The 22342-nt window shown below is 39.9% G+C and overlaps 1 protein-coding gene across 11 annotated transcripts in view; it reads right to left on the bottom strand.

Moving 5' to 3' along the window:
- Nucleotides 1–22342, bottom strand: part of LOC126336285 (thiamine transporter 1-like) — a 552608-nt gene that overhangs the window by 54292 nt on the left and 475974 nt on the right. Inside the window, exon 9 of one of the 11 annotated variants that reach the window (XM_049999818.1) lies at nucleotides 13327–13668. The exons of the other annotated variants lie outside the window; for them this stretch is intronic. The gene's annotated coding sequence lies outside the window, so the exon portion shown is untranslated. Of the gene's footprint in view, nucleotides 1–13326; nucleotides 13669–22342 lie in introns of those variants that run through there. 11 annotated transcript variants of the gene reach the window in all.

Here is a 22342-nt window from a genome sequence, read left to right as displayed (position 1 = left end):
TAGCTATTGTCTATGGAGTGACAGTTTCATGATTTTTTTGTACGCTAGAAAGGTCTATTTCGTCACCGACCATAAGCCTCTGACATCGTCGTTCCACCTGTCAAAGCCACTTCTGGCCCGTACCGCACAAAAGTTGCAACGTTGGTCTTTTTGTCTAAATTACGAAATCTCGTTTCAGCCTACGGCCCAGCATGGCACTGCTGATGCTTTGTCTCGTCTACCTATCGGTCCTGACGCAGTGTTTGATTCTTCCGAACTGTCCTGCATGTTTATTGATTCGCAAGATAAGGAATTAGCTGATGGTTTTCCGGTGGATTTTCGTCGCCTAGCCTTCGCGACAGCCGCCAATGTTGCTTTGCAGATTTTTTGCAGTATATTCGTACTCAATGGCCTCCATATGCTACCCAGATTAGTGATCTCCTTGTACAGCGCAACGTCACAGCTTGTCTGTCCACGACGGTGTTACCTTGTTACAAACGGACAATGATCAGTCTCGTGTGGTTGTACCTCTTTCGTAGCAGTCGGAAATCCTCCAATTACTGCACACTGGTCATTGGGGTATATTGCGGACGAAGCAATTAGCGCACCGTCACTGCATTTGTGTCGGCATTGATAAACTTATTGAGAATTTTCTTGCTAACTGTAGCTCTTTTGCGGAGCATCAATCTGCTACCCGCCAGCGCTTCTTTGCGTGGCCGACTCCTACTGCGCCTCGGCAGCGCGTTCATATTGATTTTGCAGGTCCGCTCTGCGACACCCGCCGGTTGATAGTTATTGACGCGTACAGCAAACTTTCCTTATGTTGTACTTACGTCTTCTACACCTGCCAGCACTATTGGGATTGGACGTCTATTTTTTGCATCGAGGGTCTCCGACAATGGCCGCCAATTCGTGTCCTTAGAGTTTGAAGCGTTCCGTGCTGCTAATGGCATTCGCCATCTGACCTCAGCCCCGTTCCACACCCAGTCGAACGGCGAGGCTGAATGCTTTGTGCGTACGTTTAAGTCGCAGATGAGCAAGTTACGCACCATGCACTCTCGAGAGCACGGGCTCTGGACTTTCCTCGCTTCGTATCGTTCTCAGCCGCGCGGCACCCGTTCCCCAGCGGAATTGCTATACGGCCGCGCCCATCGGTCGCTCCTGCCGCCGCTCGCTCCCGCTGCTTCGTCTCGTTCTGGCTCGGCGCCACAAGAGTCGATGTGGTATCGCGTTTTCTCTGGCAGGCAGCGCTGGGGGCAGGGGCCCATTCTTCGCCAGCTCGGCCACACCTTATTTCCGGTCCCTCCGGCACTGTCGAGCGACCCCGGAACCAGATCCGTTTACGCTGTCCTCGGTTTTCTGCCACTGGTCGTTTTCCGGCAGAACTGGAGGCTCCGCGGCCTCCGCCGCCTCAGCCCACGACTCCGCCGCTCGCACCTCCGCTGGCGCGCCTGCCGCCGCCGCCGGTTCGGTCAGCTACACCGGACGGCCGCCTCTCGCCGCCGCCGAAGCACCACCTCCGGCCCTCGCCGCCGCCGTCCGTGGAGGTCGTTGCTGCGCCTCATTATCTGAGCATACCCAGTGGCGGTGCGCGGCCAGGACAGGCTTACCACAGGGCGTTTTCCTCGCCCCTAGCGAGCAATTCGGGGTCGCGGGTGGACAGCGCGCCCCCGCAGTTCCGCTGCCCGCCCTCTCAGCTGCGCCGCCCCTGCGTCCCTCCACCCGCCGTCGGAAGCCGGACTCGACGACGGGGCGTCGTTTCAGGGGGGGAGGGCTGTGGTATCGATAGCAACGATGCCATGGCGTAGGTGCAAGTTCACAGGTTGGCACTACGATACCGACGACAGCGCCCCCTAGCAGGCGCTGTTCAGCTCTACGAGCGCTGCTGCAGATGCTACCCATTTGATCGAGAGGAGATGGCAGGGACACTTTGCTCCAGTTTCGCTTCATACAGAGACTTCGCACCACTTAAGAGAGATCTAAGGCTTCGCACCTACCTGCTCCTCAGTGCAAAGGTAAGTATTCACGTTATTATGTATTCAGTAATTATTGTGATATAGTAAAATCATTTCTAAGAGCAGTACCGAGAGATTTTCATCTTTTCCTGCTCCTACTCACTTCCTACACTCATCCTACCCTTCAGTTTACAGGAGCACACCCATGTGCCGCCTTTCATGCGGGATACAAAACTTGATATTGTGAAAATGGTTTTCATGTTTCTGTGACACTTACCACCCTGGTTCGTGTGTGACGACATCTGAAGTATAAAACAATGCACAATCCAAATAAAGACAATACCGTTTTTCATTTTTGCCCTAAAATATTAACTTACGTTTTCTAAATTTAAGCAGATTTTGTTACTAATCTTTCATAAAATATTGATAATTAAGAATTTCTATTTGAAATGAAACAGGAATTTCGCTTGCAGTATGTAATTAGAAATAAGACGACGTGCATTATTCATAATAAGATGATGAATTTTACAATAACGAGATGTTGTTGTTGTTGTTGTTGTTCTCTTCCGTTCTGAGACTGGTTTGATGCAGCTCTCCATGCTACTCTATCCTGTGCAAGCTGCTTCATCTCCCAGCACCTACTGCAACCTACATCCTTCTGAATCTGCTTAGTGTATTCATCTCTTGGTCTCCCTCTACGATTTTTACCCTCCACGCTGCCCTCCAATGCTAAATTTGTGATCCCTTGATGCCTCAAAACATGTCCTACCAACCGATCCCTTCTTCTAGTCAAGTTGTCCCACAAACTTCTCTCCTCCCCAATCCTATTCAATACCTCCTCATTAGTTACGTGATCTACCCATCTAATCTTCAGCATTCTTCTGTAGCACCACATTTCGAAAGCTTCTATTCTCTTCTTGTCCAAACTAGTTATCGTCCATGTTTCACTTCCATACATGGCTACACTCCAAACAAATAGTTTCATAAACGACTTCCTGATACATAAATCTATATTAGATGTTAACAAATTTCTCTTCTTGAGAAACGCTTTCCTTGCCATTGCCAGTCTACATTTTATATCCTCTTTACTTTGACCATCATCAGTTATTTTACTTCATAAATAGGAAAACTCCTTTACTACTTTAAGTGTCTCATTTCCTAATCTAATTCCCTCAGCATCACCCGATTTAATTTGACTACATTCCATTATCCTCGTTTTGCTTTTGTTGATTTTCATCTTATAACCTCCGTTCAAGACACTGTCCATTCCAAGTCCTTTACCGTCTCTGACAATTACAATGTCATCGGCGAACCTCAAAGTTTTTATTTCTTCTCCATGAATTTTAATACCTACTCCAAATTTTTCTTTTGTTTCCTTTACTGCTTGCTCTATATACAGATTGAATAACATCGGGGAGAGGCTACAACCCTGTCTCACTTCTTTCCCAACCACTGCTTCCCTTTCATGCCCCTTGACTCTTATGACTGCCATCTGGTTTCTGTACAAATTGTAAATAGCCTTTCGCTCCCTGTATTTTACTCCTGCCACCTTCAGAATTTGAAAGAGAGTATTCCAGTCAACATTGTCAAAAGCTTTCTCTAAGTCTACAAATGCTAGAAACGTAGGTTTGCCTTTTCTTAATCTTTCTTCTAAGATAAGTCGTAAGGTCAGTATTGCCTTACGTGTTCCAACATTCCTACGGAATCCAAACTGATCCTCCCCGAGGTGGGCTTCTACCAGTTTTTCCATTCGTCTGTAAAGAATTCGCGTTAGTATTTTGCAGCTGTGATTTATTAAACTGATAGTTCGGTAATTTTCACATCTGTCAGCACCTGCTTTCTTTGGGATTGGAATTATTATATTCTTCTTGAAGTCTGAGGGTATTTCACCTGTCTCATACATCTTGCTCACCGGCTGGTAGAGTGTCATGACTGGCTCTCCCAAGGCCGTCAGTAGTTCTAATGGAATGTTGTCTACTCCGGGGGCCTTGTTTCGACTCAGGTCTTTCAGTGCTCTGTCAAACTCTTCACGCAGTATCTTACCTCCCATTTCGTCTTCATCTACATCCTCTTCCATTTCCATAATATTGTCCTCAAGTACATCGCCCTTGTATAAACCTTCTATATACTCCTTCCACCTTTCTGCCTTCCCTTCTTTGCTTTGAACTGGGTTGCCATCTGAGCTCTTGATATTCATACACGTGGTTCTCTTCTCACCAAAGGTCTTTTTAATTTTCCTGTAGGCAGTATCTATCTTACCCCTAGTGAGATAAGCTTCCACATCCTTACATTTGTCCTCTAGCCATCCCTGCATATGGGGAAGTGCATCCACTGAATTCATTAGGAAATTTAATGATTTGCCTGAAAAATGGAATGACAAAGAGAAAATGTCATTTGTGAGGCTTTTTTTGATCATGGATGCTTATGGATGGGCAGCTCAGGTAACTGATAGTTGTACTTCATGGCATAGCTTTAAGAAAGCATTTTTAGATGAATGTTGGTCCAAAAAGAAGCAGCAGAGAATTTTGAGTGAATTTTGGGGAGGAGAGAGCTTTGACTCTAGGAAGGGTACTGTGAAATGTTTCTGTCAGCTTTGGATAAACAAACTAAAATATTTGGAAAAAGAGCTAGGTAGTGAATCAGTTATTATGAGTTTAGAAACTAAGTTGCCTCAGAAAGTTAGAGAATTGCTTGTACCTGCCCCTAGGGGTAACACTAGTGATTTTTTTAATTGCATTGATAAAGTGGAGAAGGTGAAGCCCTCAGTGGAAGGTTGTAGGAGAAATTTTGATAACAATAATCAATCAGGGAGAGAATTTCAAGTAAACAGGATGGTCAGGACTAATCACAGTAGAAATTCAAGAAATGGTTGGGTGGAGGATAGCCAGAATGGGCACTGAAATGGTAGGAGAAATTCAAGTAACAGAAATGGAGGAGACAATTTTAATTCTGGATCAAACCATTTAAACTAGATATTGCTCCAGTTTTGGATTGCAGTAGAGCAGGCAGTGATAAGGAGCCATGAGTTTATGTATACTGTAATCACAGGTAAGTGTAATGTAAATGATAGTAGTAAGACAAGTATAAATTCTAATCCTAGTGAGGTGTTTCATGATGGTACATGTAGCAATGTTTATCCTTTAAAAAGAGAGGACGAAGACGTACAAGTCATATAACGCTGCATTATCAAATCTATTGGTTATCTGAAAACTTCTGTTTGTGTTCTGAAGAATTATGAGCTTGAAATGGTAATACTGGAAAGAAGAACAGTAATATTGCTGATTAATTGATAACTGTGGTGATAGTGATGTGAATCTGGCAGATCAACTATTTGGTAACATTTTGTGAGGATTTAATTGTCTGGTTTAATAACAGTAGTCCTCAGAGATGAGTGGAGAATTAGGGTAATGATTTGGTACAACTTCCATACCCTTAATTTTTAGTAGTGATTAAGTTATGTGATTGTGACTGTACTCGTTTTTCATACTGTAATGATTAATAAATCCATGCTACTGCACATCTTGAGTTTTTACTATTTTGCAAATGGAAAACAAACCCAAATATTTCGAGTTTAACCCATTTCAGACAGAGTTATGACCTAGTGTAATGTTTTGCAGTGTTGTGCGTAGTTGATTTTAAAATTTTATACTAGACCCCACCTATGAAGTAATAACTATTATTTGCCATTGGTGTGAAACATTTTTCTCTCATACTTACTTACAAGTAAAAGTGAGTGTACTAAAGTTAGGGTATTTTGTCTAACTTTTATCATGTATCGTGGTGGAGGAAAACCACCTCCAAGGGAAATGGTAGCAGTGCATTTCCTTACTAACTGCCACTTGGACCTGTTGAAGATGTGGACTACATGATGAGAAAATGTGTTTAAACTCATTAAAAGAGTGAAAGTGCTTGTGAAAAATACTAAATATTGAAAACGTGTAATTTTCTGTCTAAATATGAACTGCTATGCACAGTGTAATTTAACTTTTTGCAACCCATGTGATTTATTTTTTAAGCAAGGCAGGACTTGTATAAAGTGATATGTATGTTAGTATTTAATCTTTGTTTCTCCAAAAAGGACATCACTTATGATGAAGATGCCTAATCTGTATTAGAAATTTAACTTGTAGATATTTTGTGGCACTGTACAATACACTGTATGTAAACATTTTGTATGGAAATTTTCTTATGGCCAGTTCATATACCAGTAAGCACAAATTTTGAAAAACACAATGTACAATAGTTTTTGATAAGATTTCTTATGTAATATGCTTTTGTGTGTAGAATGTTAAATACATTTTCTGGGTCACTTGTGGTCATTGAATTGCTCAGTTAGCTATTTACAATATCTATCTGATCAATCAAATGAAAGGGTGATGTGACAAAGCAAGCTGGGATCTCTTTACTTCTTCTCTTGTTTTACCATTTGCCTCCTTAAATTCATTTTTTTTCATTTTCAACTAATTACTATTAACATACATCAGTATAATCTGCATTTTCATAAAAGAGAATATTGCACCAGATCTAATTTTGTGCTTAGTTTTGTGTATGTAATTAACTTCTTAATTTATTTTGACTATTCATAGTTAATATCTTTTGTTATAAGGTGAAATCGGTAATTGTTCTGTGATTTAGATTCTATTGTTGACTTATAAACAAATATAAATTCTGTACTAATTGACAACATTTGGAAGATGAGCCACTAGCATTATTGAAGTACTTATTTGGATCTATTTTGAAAACATGTCAACCATGAAATAAGTGTTAAATAATGACTGTGTCTGTTCAATAGTATCATGTATACCGTATTATTCTGCAAGAACTGTGGGGTTAGGTTTTTACTGCTCATACGTGTTCACTGGTAGACTATTGTAGCATTATGCTGATGTTTGCCTGCAAACTATTAATGAGGCTTTTCAAAAGTTAACCAGTAGTGAACTGGCCATATCAACTGTGTACTATTAGGGGGTTGTGAAAACTGAAAGGAAAGAACTGTGAAATGCAATTAAGCAACTGTTGACTACATCATTTACAGTAGTCAGTGTTGAACTTCCACCCCCCACCCCACCTTCACCCCATTTTTCAGCCAGTATAACAAAACAGTACGTTGACACCGAGGGCTATCAGCAAAAAAATAAAGCAGGCAAAGGTCACATACTGAGATATTAAAAAAAAGTAATAATATGCATGAAATATGTTCTATGTCAGAAGCCATTCAGAACAGTGCATACGTCCACATGAAGCTTTTTACTTCAGACGATTGTTCCTGTCATATTCCTGAATACTGACATTCACCCTGGGGCAACTTGTATATTATGTTTAATCTTTTATTTATTGATTTAATCTGAACAGATTAAGACCTTCAGGTGTCCTCTTACATCAAACCATCGTTTTATATGTAATTGCAAAACTTATTAAAACCACAGTTAATTAGAAGTCATAACATGTAATATTTTTAATGCATTATCTCTTCTTCACTCTGCATGTATTAGGAGATGCCTGTTATGACCTCTTCAACGAAATGGCTCATTTGCCTTGGTCTTCCTAAATATCTTTTCCCCTCTGGGTAATAAATATCACCAATTTTGCTAATCTGTCATCTCCCATTCTTGTGACATAATCCATCCAATTGTTTCTTTATTCTTCAATCTCGTCATTTAAGTTTTTCACTCAATTCTTTTCTGACGTCCACATTCACTCTCCTGTCACACAAAATGTACACAGGTACTCTTCTTAGCAATCAGATCTCTACTGTTTGTATTCTGATGGGGGAACGAGTGTTCTGCTGTGCTTTCCAGACAAGAGCTTCAAGCTATAGGGAACAATACTTATTATGGGCACTATTGGGTCAACAATAGGCTTATCATTTGGACTGCGATGCCATCTTGTACAGTAAATGCTGAGATGAAGGATTTTTCAACAGCTATGTCATCTCAAAAAATTTTTGTGTATTACTGTCATTTACCTCGAAATAACCAAGAAATCTGTTTTGTTTATGGGTCAATAAAGGTTACCAGTAAAGTCAAGTGCTGGTTTACTTCCTTGGTTGAGACAATGGGATTTGCTGCAGCTTCCATTTTGGTTTTGGTTCATGGTGTTGTAATTTATTCATCTTCCCTACATCACAGAAGCTTTTCCACAGAGCTCTTCATGTTTTAGATTAATATATTGACATGTCTTAATTACAATTTCTCTCAGACTGATTGACTCTGTTTGCTCTCTGCTTGCAATCAATTTTATTTTCATGGGTAGGAGATCATTTGTAAGTCTGGTGTGCAGTGTCTCCGAGATTCATTAGATGTTTTAGCTCTTCCATTAGTCAAGGTGCAGACTTTCCCTTCAGGTTTCCAGTCTTTGGAGGAACATACTTGATGTGTAATAGAATTAGTTTGGTAGTAAATCTAAGGAGATGGTCTTTCATGTCTATGACTGATACGGAAGTCAACTCCCAAATTATGCCTTGTTCCTCCCCTGCAAGTTCAGGTATGCTGATGCACTTAATTTATCTGTAGATGGTCACAGTTTATTCCTTGTATATTTTAGAGAGTAAGTCATGGTGGTGTGAACTGATTCTCCGGGTATGAATTTCTTTGCTTGTGGATTTTGTGGCAAATACTTGTATGGGGTCTGACTACAGGCTGCATTATGGTTAGGTGCAAGCTGAAATATTGTTACATTTGAAGTAGAAACTACACACTGGAATTTCACAGTGAATAGGTAGTCTTCCTAGCTTTATTTATATGCTCCTAAGCTAAGTCTCCCCCCCCCATGAATCATAGACCTTGCTGTTGGCGGGGAGGCTTGCGTGCCTCAACGATACAGATAGCCGTACCGTAGGTGCAACCACAACGGAGGGGTATCTGTTGGGAGGCAAGACAAACGTGTGGTTCCTGAAGAGGGGCAGCAGCCTTTTTCAGTAGTTGCAGGTGCAACAGTCTGGATGACTGATGTGGCCTTGTAACACTAACCAAAACGACCTTGCTGTTGTGGTACTGCGAACGGCTGAAAGCAAGGGGAAACTGCAGCCGTAATTTTTCCCGAGGGCATGCAGCTTTACTGTATGGTTAAATGATGATGGCATCCTCAAGGGTAAAATATTCTGGAGGTAAAATAGTCCCCCATTTAGATCTCCAGGCGGGGACTACTCAAGAGGACGTCGTAATCAGGAGAAAGAAAACTGGCGTTCTACGGATTGGAGCATGGAATGTCAGATTACTTAATCGGGCAGGTAAGTTTGAAAATTTAAAAAGAGAAGTGGATAGATTAAAGTTCGATATAGGGGGAATTAGTGAAGTTTGGTGGCAGGAGGAACAAGACTATTGGTCAGGCGAATACAGGGTTATAAATACAAAATCAAATAGGGGTAATGCAGGAGCAGGTTTCATAATGAATAAAAAAAACAGAAGTGCGGGTAGGCTACTACACACAGCATAGTGAAAGCATTGTTATGGCCAAGATAGACACAAAGCACACGCCAACTACAGTAGTAGAAGTTTATATGACAACTAGCTCTGCAGATGATGAAGAAACTGATGAAATGTATGATGAGATAAAAGAAATTATTCAGGTAGTGAAGGGAGATGAAAATTTAATAGTTTTGGGTGACTGGAATTCGAGAGTAGGAAAAGGGAGAGCAGGAAACATAGTAAGTGAATATGGATTTGGACTAAGAAATGAAAAAGGAAGCCGCGTGGTAGAATTTTGCACAGAGCACAACGTCAGTCATAGCTAACACATGGTACAAGAATCATGAAAGAAAGTTGTATACATGGGAGATCCCTGGAGATACTAGAAGGTTTCAGATAGATTTTATAATGGTAAGACAGAGATTTAGGAACCAGATTTTAAATTTTAAGACATTTCCAAGGGCAGATGTGGACTCTGACCACAATCTATTGGTTGTGAACTGTAGATTAAAACTGAAGAAACTGCAGAAAAGTGGAAATTTAAGGAGATGGCATCTGGATAAACTGAAAGAACCAGATGTTGTACAGTGTTTCAGGGAGAGCATAAGGGAACAATTGACAGGAATGGGGGAAAGAAACACAGTAGAAGAAGAAAGGGTAGCTCTGAGGAATGAAATAGTGAAGGCAGCAGAGGATCAAGAAGGTAACAAGATGAGGGCTAGTAGAAATCCTTGGGTAACAGAAGAGATACTGAATTTAATTGCTGAAAGGGGAAAATACAAAAATGCAGTAAGTGAATCAGGCAAAAAGGAATACAAACGTCTCAAAAATAAGATCAACAGGAAGTGCAAATTGGCTAAGAGGGGTGGCTAGAGGGCAAATGTAAGGATGTAGAGGCTTATCTCATAAGGGGTAAGATAGATACTGCCTACAGGAAAATTAGAGAGACCTTTGGAGAAAAGAGAACCCCTTGTATGAATGAATGTCAAGAGCTCAGATGCAAAACTAGTTCTAAGCAAAGAAGGGAAAGCAGAAAGGTGGAAGAAGTGTATAGAGGGTCTATATAGGGGTGATGTTCTTGAGGACAATATTATGGAAATGGAAGAGGAGGTAGATGAAGATGAAATGGGAGATACGATACTGCGTGAAGAGTTTGACAGAGCACTGAAAGACCTGAGTCGAAACAAGGCCCCCGGAGCAGACAACATTCCATTAGAACTACTGACGGCCTTGGGAGAGCCAGTCATGACAAAACTCTACCAGCTGGTGAGCAAGATGTATGAAACAGGCGAAATACCCACAGACTTCAGAAGAATATAATAATTCCAATCCCAAAGAAAGCAGGTGTTGACATGTGTGAAAATTACTTAAGTATTGGTTTAATAAGTCACAGCTGCAAAATACTAACACGAATTCTTTACAGATGAATGGAAAAACTGGTAGAAGCTGACCTTGGGAAGATCAGTTTGGATTCCACAGAAATGTTGGAACACGTGAGGCAATACTGACCTTACGACTTATCTTAGAAGAAAGATTAAGGAAAGGCAAACCTATTTTTCCAACATTTGTAGCCTTAGAGGAAGCTTTTGACAATGTTGACTGGAATACTCTCCTTCAAATTCTGAAGGTGGCAGGAGTAAAATACAGGGAGCATAAGTCTATTTACAATTTGTACAGAAAGCAGTCATACGAGTCGAGGATACCCCTCGACTTTACAAAGGGAAGCAGTGGTTAGGAAGGGAGTGAGACAGGGTTGTAGCCTCTCCCCGATGCTATTCAATCTGTATATTGAGCAAGCAGTAAAGGAAACAAAAGAAAAGTCCCGAGTAGGTATTAAAATCCATGGAGAAGAAATAAAAACTTTGAGGTTCGCCGATGACATTGTAATTCTGTCAGAGACAGCAAAGGACTTGGAAGAGCAGTTGAACGGAATGGACAGTGTCTTGAAAGGAGGATATAAGATGAACATCAACAAAAGTAAAAGGAAGATAATGGAATGTAGTCAAATTAAGTCAGGTGATGCTGAGGGAATTAGATTAGGAAATGAGACACTTAAAGTAGTAAAGGAGTTTTGCTATTTAGGAAGTAAAATAACTGATGATGGTCGAAGTAGAGAGGATATAAAATGTAGACTGGCAATGGCAAGGAAAGCGTTTCTGAAGAAGAGAAATTTGTTAACTTCGAGTATAGATTTAAGTGTCAAGAAGTCGTTTCTGAAAGCATTTGTATGGAGTGTAGCCATGTATGGAAGTGAAACAAGGATGATAAATAATTTAGACAAGAAGAGAATAGAAGCTTTCTAAATGTGGTGCTATAGAAGAATGCTGATGATTAGATGGGTAGATCACATAACTAATGAGTAAGTATTGAATAGAATTGGGGAGGAGTTTGTGGCACAACTTGACTAGAAGAAGGGACCAGTTGGTAGGACATGTTCTGAGGCATCAAGGGATCACCAATTTAGTACTGAAGGGCAGTGTGGAGGGTAAAAACCGCAAAGGAAGACCAAGAGATGAATACACTAAGCAGATTCAGAAGGATGTAGGCTGCAGTACGTACTGGGAGATGAAGAAGTTTGCACAGGATAGGGTAGCATGGAGAGCTGTATCAAATCAGTCTCAGGACTGAAGATGATGACGACGACAACCAACAACAACAACAACAACAACAACAACAATAGTCGAATTTTGAAAGGTCAGTTTTGAGACAGGCTACACCACCACCTTTTGGAAGTCTGTAGAGGATGCATATTAGGCAAATTTTCTTATGGGATTTTATATTTACGAACATATAATATTTACGAACATATAATATTTACAAACATATAATAGACATATTCATTTTTTGAATCAGCAGCTCTAGTCCTTTCTTTCCTTATTTGCAGTTCAATTATAGGATATGGGTTCTGCCTTTTTGCAAACACTCAGTCTTTTTCTTTTTGTTGTCTGACGGACAATATCACCCTGACCAGTGTCCCAACAAAAAGATATCAGAGAAACATCAAAAATACATTCTCAAAACACCAGATGAAATGAAAGACAAAAAAAAGGCACCCACTCTAAAATCCCTACTAATGATGCACAAAGAACATACCCCTTTAAGGCCAGTCATTGACTTCAGAAATGCTCCATTGTACCACCTAGCCCACCATACATACACATTACTGAAGGACATATACACTTTTGAGACCAACAGAAATCTAGAAAACTCAATGCAACTAGTAGAGTTAATCAAGAATAAAGACATACCAGACACAGTAAGTTTCATATCATTTGATGTCACATAAATGTACACTTCTTTTCCAATGAATAAAATAATCAGCATCATCATACTAAGACTAAAACTACAAGAAAACATACCAGACACACACATTATTGAAATAGCAACCATAATCAAGACCACAACAGTAGAAAACTACTTTATGTTCAACAAAGAATTTTATTCCCAACATGGACTGCTAATGGGATCACCAATTAGTAGCCTCCTAGCTAACATATTAATGAACAACCTAGAGAAAAGGATCTTCACACACATAATAAGACCAAAAGAATACAAAGTCATATTCTGGTACCATTTTTGTCAATAACATAATATGCCTGATTGATGAACCACACACACATATAGAACTGCTGTGCAAGGAAACAATAGACTTACACCCAAAAATCCACTTCACATTAGAAACAGCAACAGACAACAAACAAAATTTCCTGGACCAAACTCTTAGGAACAAATGAACACCAACAAGATTAGGAAACACAACAACACAGTCCTCACCACATTCTGTGAAGTAAAAAGGTGTTTATAAAGAAACTACACATGGTGTGTGCAATGTCCTGCGAACCTAAAAGGATTAGTCACAACAAAATGTAAGTAATTATATACACAAAACAATTGCAGATGAGAAGCTATCAGATCAGGACCCCATACAGTTGGTCTTGCAAAACCATATACTATAAAATCATGGTAAGAAGCAAAACGAACAAAAATGTTCTTAAGGCCTCACTTTATTAAAATCAGTTATAATATAAAATAATTCACTTTTTACAGTTTTCAATAAAGAAAAACTCACTGGTGATGGCACAAAGGTGCTGATACATGTTTGGGTAAAAATAAAAGTGTGTTTGGAAAAAATGCAGAACCTATATCCTATATATTTTACTTGTTTGTCTTCATTACTATTTGATGTGAGTAGCATGGTCAAAGCATTTGTATGCCAATACTCCACCTCATCATCTATCACTTCTGTGGTGTCTTAGGACACTTGAGAGCGTGCTTTGCTTGGACAAGGTGTCCACGTTTGTTAGAAGAAAGACATGGATGTTGATATTCTGAAATATATGACAGAGTTTGTCAAAATGAGTTGAAAGCGATGGCTAACTATGTACTACAATAACAATACACACACTCTGGTAGAACTAGTGGCTGCATGAGTACACAAATTCCTAGCTCCTAAAGCATAGGCCTTAGAGCTCATTTGCATTTCTTTTCCAACCTTTGTCCACAACAATATCCCTCCATTACTTGTTCACATGCTATGTAGCTCAAACTCACATATCAGATTATTCAAAATTATCTTTCAGCAGTGAAAACCTCACATATTGACAGGCTTGTCTTCGTGTGTTTCTTAATCACTATGACTGTTTCAGATCATTTTGTATATGATACAAATTTTACAATTGTAGGTCCATGTTTCACAGATCACAATATTCCAAGCCTACTCTATACCTTCTGATTACTGAATGTGCTGCATGTATATTTGTTCTCACTTTAAGTTTTCACAATTTAAAATGGCTATGTTAATAGTGTACTTTTCAGTGCTGCACAAGAATATGTCATCCACATTTCCTTTACCTAGAAGAATTAGGAGCGATGTTTGGCATCACTTTACTAAAATGGAAGAAAAAGGAAAATGCCGCTACTGTCAGCAGATCATTGCCATCATCAAAATTGAAGAGACATCTACAATCAAAGCATCCTACAGTATATATGGAATGATGTAGGTCAGGAAGCTCATCCAGATCGCTATATACAGCAGAAATTCAAGAAATCATTTCTTGTGAACCATTCTCACTGCACCTCGGGTGAACGTATCCTCCGAAAAAGGCAGATTAAGTCTCAAGCTGCATCCAGCACATCAGTGTCATCAAGTTCTGGACCAAGTCTTGATTTATTTCCTTCTGTAATACCATCACTAACAACCAATAAGTGAATTTTTAATATTATTAAGTCGCTCACATTAAATGAAAGTATGGCATGAGATGTACAGCTTTTAACGATTTTCAGAAATACCATCCTTTGTCTTTAGCTGACGAGACAATTTATATAAATTAAAAACAAAGATTCCAAGACTTACCAAGTGGGAAAGCGCCGGCAGACAGGCACAATGAACTAAACACACAAACACACACACATAATTTCGAGCTTTTGCAACCGGCAGCTGCTTCGTCAGGAAAGAGGGAAGGAAAAAGAAAGATGAAAGGATGTGGGTTTTAAGGGAGAGGATAAGGCGTCATTCCAATCCCGGGAGCGGGAAGACTTACCTTAGGGGGGAAAAAGGATAGGTATATACTCGCGCACACACACATACACGCATATCCATCCATACATACACAGACATAAGCGCTTATGGACACTGGGTCTGCTTGTGTCTGTGTATGTGCGAATGGATATGTGTGTGCGAGTGAACACCTGTCCTTTTTTTCCCCCTAAGGGAAGTCTTTCTGCTCCCGGGATTGGAATGACTCCTTACCCTCTCCCTTAAAACCCACATCCTTTCGTCTTTCCCTCTCCTTCCCTCTTTCCTGAAGAAGCAACCATCGGTTGCGAAAGCTAGTAATTCTGTGTGTGTGTTTGTGTGTTTTGTTCATTGTGCCTGTCTGCCGGCGCTTTCCCGCTTGGTAAGTCTTGGAATCTTTGTTTTTAATATATATATATATATATATATATATATATATATATATATATATATACTGTGTGTGTGTGTGTGTGTGTGTGTGTGTGTGTGTGTGTGTGTGTGTGCGCGCGCGCGCGCTGTGCCCAAATTATAATTAACCAAGTTGAAAAACATTGCCAAGCTTTCTACAGCTCAGTTTGCCCCATGAGCTATTCAATAAAATTGAAAATGATTTGGCCACCACAAAGGGAGTCTACCTTACGTCTGATGCATGGGTGACTGTAAATAACATTAGCTTCTATGCACTCATTGCACATTTTATGGAAGAAAAGAGTCAGCTAAACTAATATCTCCTAGAATGCTCACAATTCGAAAATAGACACACTGCAGAAAATATCTCGAACTAGGTAGTCTCTTATCACAGATACAATATCACCTTTAAAATCACTTCCATAATAGCAAAAGATGCTTCAAACATGAAATTAACTGTCATGTTTATCATACTTCCACATATCCCATGCTTTGCATATATTTTTTAACCTCACTGCATGACACACAATTCAGAAATCCATACAGAACCCATTGACGACATTAAACAAGTTGTTATATTTCTCAGGGAGATATCCTTTGCCTTAAGCAGTTGGTAGGACATGTTCTGAGGCATCAAGGGATCACCAATTTAGTATTGGAGGGTAAAAATCGTAGAGGGAGAGCAAGAGATGAATACATTAAGCAGATTCAGAAGGATGTAGGCTGCAGTAGGTACTGGAAGATGAAGAAGCTTGCACAGGATAGAGTAGCATGGAGAGCTGCGTCAAACCAGTCTCAGGACTGAAGACCACAACAACAACAACAACAACAACAAGCAGACATGCTGACCTTTAAAAAAGACTGACTGAAACTGGAACAAGATGTCACATCCAAATGGAACCTACTTGAAAAATGTTGCAAATATTTATTTTAAATAAAGATCCCATAATTTCTTCCCTGACTATTTTAGATGGCAAATCAATCACCTTATACATAAAAGATACAGACAGGAAGATAATGCAACATGCTTTACACGTTTTGAAAGTTTTAGATGAGATAACCAAAGAGTTGTCCTTACAGAAAACAGTCTCACTTTCAAAACTTAAAATCTTTCTAAGATTAATAGAACAGCAACTAAAATCTTTAACGACAAAAATAAAGAATGTCCTCACAAAACACTCATTGGCTGATAATTTGCTTAAAGGTTTATCTCCAGTAACAAATTGATTAATCAGGCAATGTTACTGGACCCCCGATTTACAGGAAGATTTTCAGACAACAGAACATTTCAGGACTGCCACGTGAAGGCTATTGCAGAAGTGAAAGAATTGGCTGTTCAACAAGAAAAAACAGAGTTCATTTCTCAGCCTGTCACCGCCCTGACACATGAGACTACTTCAGTCTGGGAGGAATTCAATGGAACTATCAATCTCTGAAGTGAACAGTTTTGCCCATCTCTACTTTCCACCAAACTGTACAAGAAAAAGTGCAAAGTATTTTTGTTGCAGATCTCTCAGTTCATTTACCACAAGTGATGCTCTAGATTTCTTGAACCAGGAACTGGTATATGTGGAAATGCCTACAGAGAATAAAAAGTTCTTAAATATTAAAAATGTTCACAACCAAGAGTGATGTCCATTCATAATTTATGCCAATTTTGGGTGCCTGTGGCATGTTGTGCCTTCCATACCACCTTCAGAGAAAGGTTTGCATTGTATGCATCTTCATATCACATTGTATACAATTATGACTCTACTCACAACGAATATGAATCTTACATCAGGGGTAATCCTGCAAGGTGGTTGCTCACTGAGCTCAAAAAATGCTAAGGGAGACATTCTCCTGCACCTGCATGACACCTGTGGTAGTAATCAGAGACATGCTGACAGGCAGAAACCGCCTGCATTCATTCATGCTCGATGGCTGTGACATATTTCAACAGTATAATTGTCTGCATCTTGTAGCCAGAATATGCTGCAGTGGTCTAAGGAGAATTATAGTGAACTCATGTTGATGGCTTGGTGACCAAATTCGCCTGATGTAAATCCCGTGTAACCCATCTGGGTAGCTATCAGATGCCATCATCACGTATGTTAATCGGCGGCCCTTTATCTATGCAAATTAAATGATTTGTACAGAGACATCTACTGCCACAAACATCCACAAACCTACCAGTGAACTGCTGGATCCCTGATATGCAGGCTCAGTGATGTGTTTTGCTCTAAAGACAGACAGACAAGCTATTAAGTAGGTAGTCATAATATTTTGACTCATCAGTGTATGCAGTCATTCCATTCTATAATCCTCCAAATTCTTCACCCAGTTATTTGTATGTGATGACTGAGTCCTGTGACTCACTCATATTGTAGTCGCAGAATCCCACTTTTTTTCGTCATCCAAAAGACACAATTTTACATATCTGAATGTTTAAGTCGCACAGACTATCTTTGCACCACTCTGCAATCTTATCAAGATTGAATGAATATTTGTGCAACTCTTTCCAGATAGTACTTATAGATAACTGTATCATCTGCAAAAGTCTGAGGCTACTATTAATATATTTGCCAGTTCACTAATATACAACATCGACATCTGTGGTGCCAACAACCTTCCCTGGACCACATTTTTTACACTCCATTGAAAATGTATCTTCCCTACCAGTAAATTCTAAATCTATTCATAAATTCTATTCAATACCCCACATGATTGCAGTTTCATTAATAAATATGGAATCTACCTAATTACTTTGATCTTAAGCTTTCAGGATGTCATGTGACAAAAGAGCAGGTTGGATTCCACATGACCGATGGGTTTGGAATTTTGCTGGTTGGCACAAATAAGGCATTGTGAATAGGATACTATGCTAACAACAGTGTCCAGTGTTCAAAGGCTGGAACATCAGGTGTCCCACAAGGATCAGTATTAAACCCATTACTTCCACATTATATGTTAATGATGCATCAATTATTCTGTCTCACTGCAAATATAATTTACATGCTGATAACTTTCAGTTATAGCTACGTGAAACTCCAACAGCCTGTGCACATCCATCCAGTATGTAAATCCTGGCTTACTCACTTATTGCTCACAAAAGACTGTTCCACCTTTAATCCTAAATGACACATAAAAAAGCTTTTCTTCTTGTACAAAGAACATGGGGATAATTCTGGACCCCCACATAGACTGGACTGAGCACAAACCTGCACTCCATGAAAAGATATCAGCATCACTTCATTCACTACAGAAACATAAAAAAGGTATTTTCTCTCCAGCTTATAAAGAAACTCATAGAGGCACTAATACTTCAAAATTCTTCATTGCGATGGTCCTATTCACCGAGGACTTTCATCACCATTCTATTATCGCAAACGTCAACTACAATCAGTTAAGGAAGTGATGCCAATGGACAAGGAGCTTCTAAGACATGATTTTAATGAAGATGCCCAAATTCTTCTTACCTTAATGCCTTTTCAATGAGAAAATTTCACTTCCTGCAGAAGATTTGTTGCAACCCATTTGGTAAAGCAGAACACACAACCAAGAAGACTTTAACACCAATAACCATTGCAATGTCTGATAGGTTGAAGTTACTGATTACTGAAGATTTTAAACCTGGTCAGAAAATTTGTACCAGATGTAAACTTGAAGTGGGCCAAAAAGTCAACAAATAATAAATTTCGGAAGATCTGCCGTGCTTTTAAGTGTGCAACTTTTGTGGATGCAAACAGCTCAGAGAGCAATCATTTCATGGGGCATGGACAGCACAGTAATTATTATGGAAAAAAGATGATGGGTGAAACGATACTAGAAGAAATAAGCTATATATCAATAGAAAAGTGCCCTAAAATGAGGCCAGAAGCAGAAGAAATGAAAACCTTAACAAGAGCAACATTTGCTGAAGCACTAAAAACATCAACATCTGCTATTGTTAATATTAGAATATCATCAGCTGCCACAGCTAGTATCAACAATCAATCAGCATCATCCACTTCAAGTAGGAAAAGAAACAGAAACAAAAAACCTGTGGTACAACAGGATTTTTGTTATTGAGCCTTAATGAAAACTCCAAGTTAACAGCGTTAAACGAAAGGAGAAATACCATTGGTGCTCACTGCCCTGCTCTAAAGATTATGACTCTAAATGTGCAGTGTTTCAAGAACAAATATTGTGAACTAGAAATAGCAGTAAGTAACACCCAACCTTTTGTGTATTACTGAACACTGGCGTAAGGACCATAAATTTAGTAGTATTCATATTAATCCATTTAAACTGGCAAATCATTATAGTAGGAAAATTGCAAAAGGGGGTGGAGTCGGTATTTACCTAAGACAAGAATTGGAATTAAAAAAGAGGTGGGAAGCAGAGAACTTGAGTATTGAAAAGTTTTTTGAAGCAGGTGCTGTCCAGCTATATGTCCTGATGAAAAAAGTCATAGTCACAACACTGTATAGATCACCATGTGGAAACATAGAAGTCTTTTTTAATAAATTAGAATTGTTGCTAAATACTTTTTACAAAAAAGAAACTGGTTATTCTTTGCTAGTTGAAAGTCAACAAAAAAGGCATGTTTTGAACATATTAAAGAGTTTCAACATTTCACCATACATAAACAATTCAACTAGAATAACAAACATCTCCAATATCCTCATAGATAACATTTTCTCAAATATGTCAACAACTGATATAGAGGTAACAAACATAGATTTAGGATTGTCTGACCACAATGCTCTCACTATTTAAATCCCTTTAAGGTCAAAGGAAGATAAAGGTGTAAATAATATTTACGAACGAAACTTCTCTGTGGCCAGCTGTCATCAGTTCAGAAGTATCTTAGAAAATGAAAATTGTTTAGATGTTATGAACCAAACAAGTACAGATGTGATATGATGAAATTTGAGATGTGTTTTCCAAAGAAACTGACCAGAATCAAGTCTACTGGACACATAAAGTCAAGTTCTTGGATGACTCATTAAGAAATCATGTGAAATCACGAAAAAAATTAATTCGGAGTTGAGGGAGTGTGCAGATACTGATTATATAGAATATGTAAAAAGGTATAGGAAAACATACCGCAGAGTGATAGCAAATGCAAAGTTACAAAGTAATGATATGGAAATAAACCAGTCCAGATTTAAAACTAAAATAGCATGGGAAATTGTGAGAAAAGAAACCAGGGTTCCTATCAAAGATAAGGAAATTATTCTAAAAGATGAGGAGAATAAAATGGTAGATCAATATGACATACCTATTTATGTAAATAATTACTTTTTAAATGTACCCCAGACATTAAGCAGGAATTTTGGGGAGCAGATTAAGACGGAAGAACCCAAGGCAGCCAGTTGTATGACGGCAGTTCCAACAAACAAAAAGGAAGTTTTTGTGGTGCCACCACCAGACACCACACTTGCTAGGTGGTAGCCTTTAAATCGGCCATGGTCCGGTAGTATACGTCGGACCTGCGTGTCACCACTATCAGTGATTGCAGACCGAGCGCCGCCACACGGCAGGTCTAGAGAGACTTCCTAGCACTCGCCCCAGTTGTACAGCCGACTTTGCTAGCAATGGTTCACTGACTTCTACGCCCTCATTTGCCGAGACGATAGTTAGCATAGCCTTCAGCTAAGTTATTTGCTACGACCTAGCAAGGCGCCAGTATCCATACTATTGATATTGTGAATCATGTACCATAAAGAGCGATGTTCTCCATTAATGGATTAAAGTTAAGTATTCCACCAGCTATGTCTGTTTCTCTCAATTCTAATTCCCTTCTTATGTTCCAGGCCTCACGCCAGCCTGTGTGAGCTAAAACGCGTACATTTCGGCCTCCTTTAGTACCAAGGTGTTGGATCTCTACCAACCACAACATTGGCGACGAAAGTAAAAGTGTTCTTATCTAAATTGCCCAGATTTACTTGTGTAATGGCTTCGCCACAATCTCCAGATGTACTGTCCGAATTTTATCGCTTGCAGAATCAGCAAACGCAGGCCTTACTGGATGCCCTTGGACAGCTCGTCCAGGGTCAACGTGTGATGCAAAACGATGTGGCAGCAGCCGCTTCACCACTAATGCAGCCACAACACGCTGTTGCACCCACTTTTCCATCTTTTAATGCTGCACTGGAAACCTGGACGGAGTGGTCACGCCAATTTGGATTCCATCTCGCCGTCTACAGAATTCAAGGTAACGAGCGGCAGCCTTTTTTGTTATCGTCCATAGGGGTGACCACGTACCATGTGATAGTCAAATTATTTCCCCGACGCGACGTAGCAACTCTGTCCTACGAAGAAATTTTGTCTGCATTAGATGTATATTTCAAGGAATCAATCAATGTAGTTGCCAAACAGTATACCTTCTTTCGTACAAAACGTACGGCAGGTCAGAGTAATCAGGAGTGGGTGCAACCTTGCGAGACCTTACTAGGGATTGTGTACGGTACGTGATGTAATTGCACAGAACATTTCTGATGTTCGTATAAGGGAACAGATTTTGAAACTAGTAAATCCCTCCCTTCAACAAGTTATGGACATATTGGATCGGCAGGACACACTTGACTTTGCTCAGGAATCATTTGAAACTTCGCCAGCAGTGTGTCAGGTTAACCGGCCCGCTGGGGGTACTGCACAGAACAGTAAACAGTCCTCGCGCCCAGCCGCACCACTGCCCGCCAGGCTCTCTGCCACATGTACCGCGACGGCAAGCAAAAACCGTGATCAAATCATGCCCGCGGTGTGCTATTAAACATTTGCGTGAGAATTGCCCGTCACGCCAAGCTATTTGCTTTTATTGTAATAAAAAAGGCCATGTTCAGAGTGTGTGTCAGAAAAAGCTCAAAACCGTTCCAGGCCCTTTGCTTCGCGCAATCGAACCAAGGATACTCAGGCTCGCGAAACTTCACCCATGGAAATTCATGTAGTTCATTCCACTCCGCCCAGTGCCCCTCTCTCTAACAGTGACTGTGTTCGTCCCAAAAATAGTGTGCGTCGACGTCACCGGAACTCCCGTCAAGTCGCAAGTGATTATGTACCAGTGTCAGTTCACGTTGTACGAGACAGTCGCTCTTGTCGTCAGCAGGACAATA

Source organism: Schistocerca gregaria, chromosome 2 (genome assembly GCF_023897955.1).
Source record: "Schistocerca gregaria isolate iqSchGreg1 chromosome 2, iqSchGreg1.2, whole genome shotgun sequence".
NCBI classification, from domain to species: Eukaryota; Metazoa; Arthropoda; class Insecta; order Orthoptera; family Acrididae; genus Schistocerca; species Schistocerca gregaria.
The sequence above is the reverse complement of the archived record's forward strand: the minus strand, read 5'-3'. Positions and strand labels throughout refer to the sequence as shown.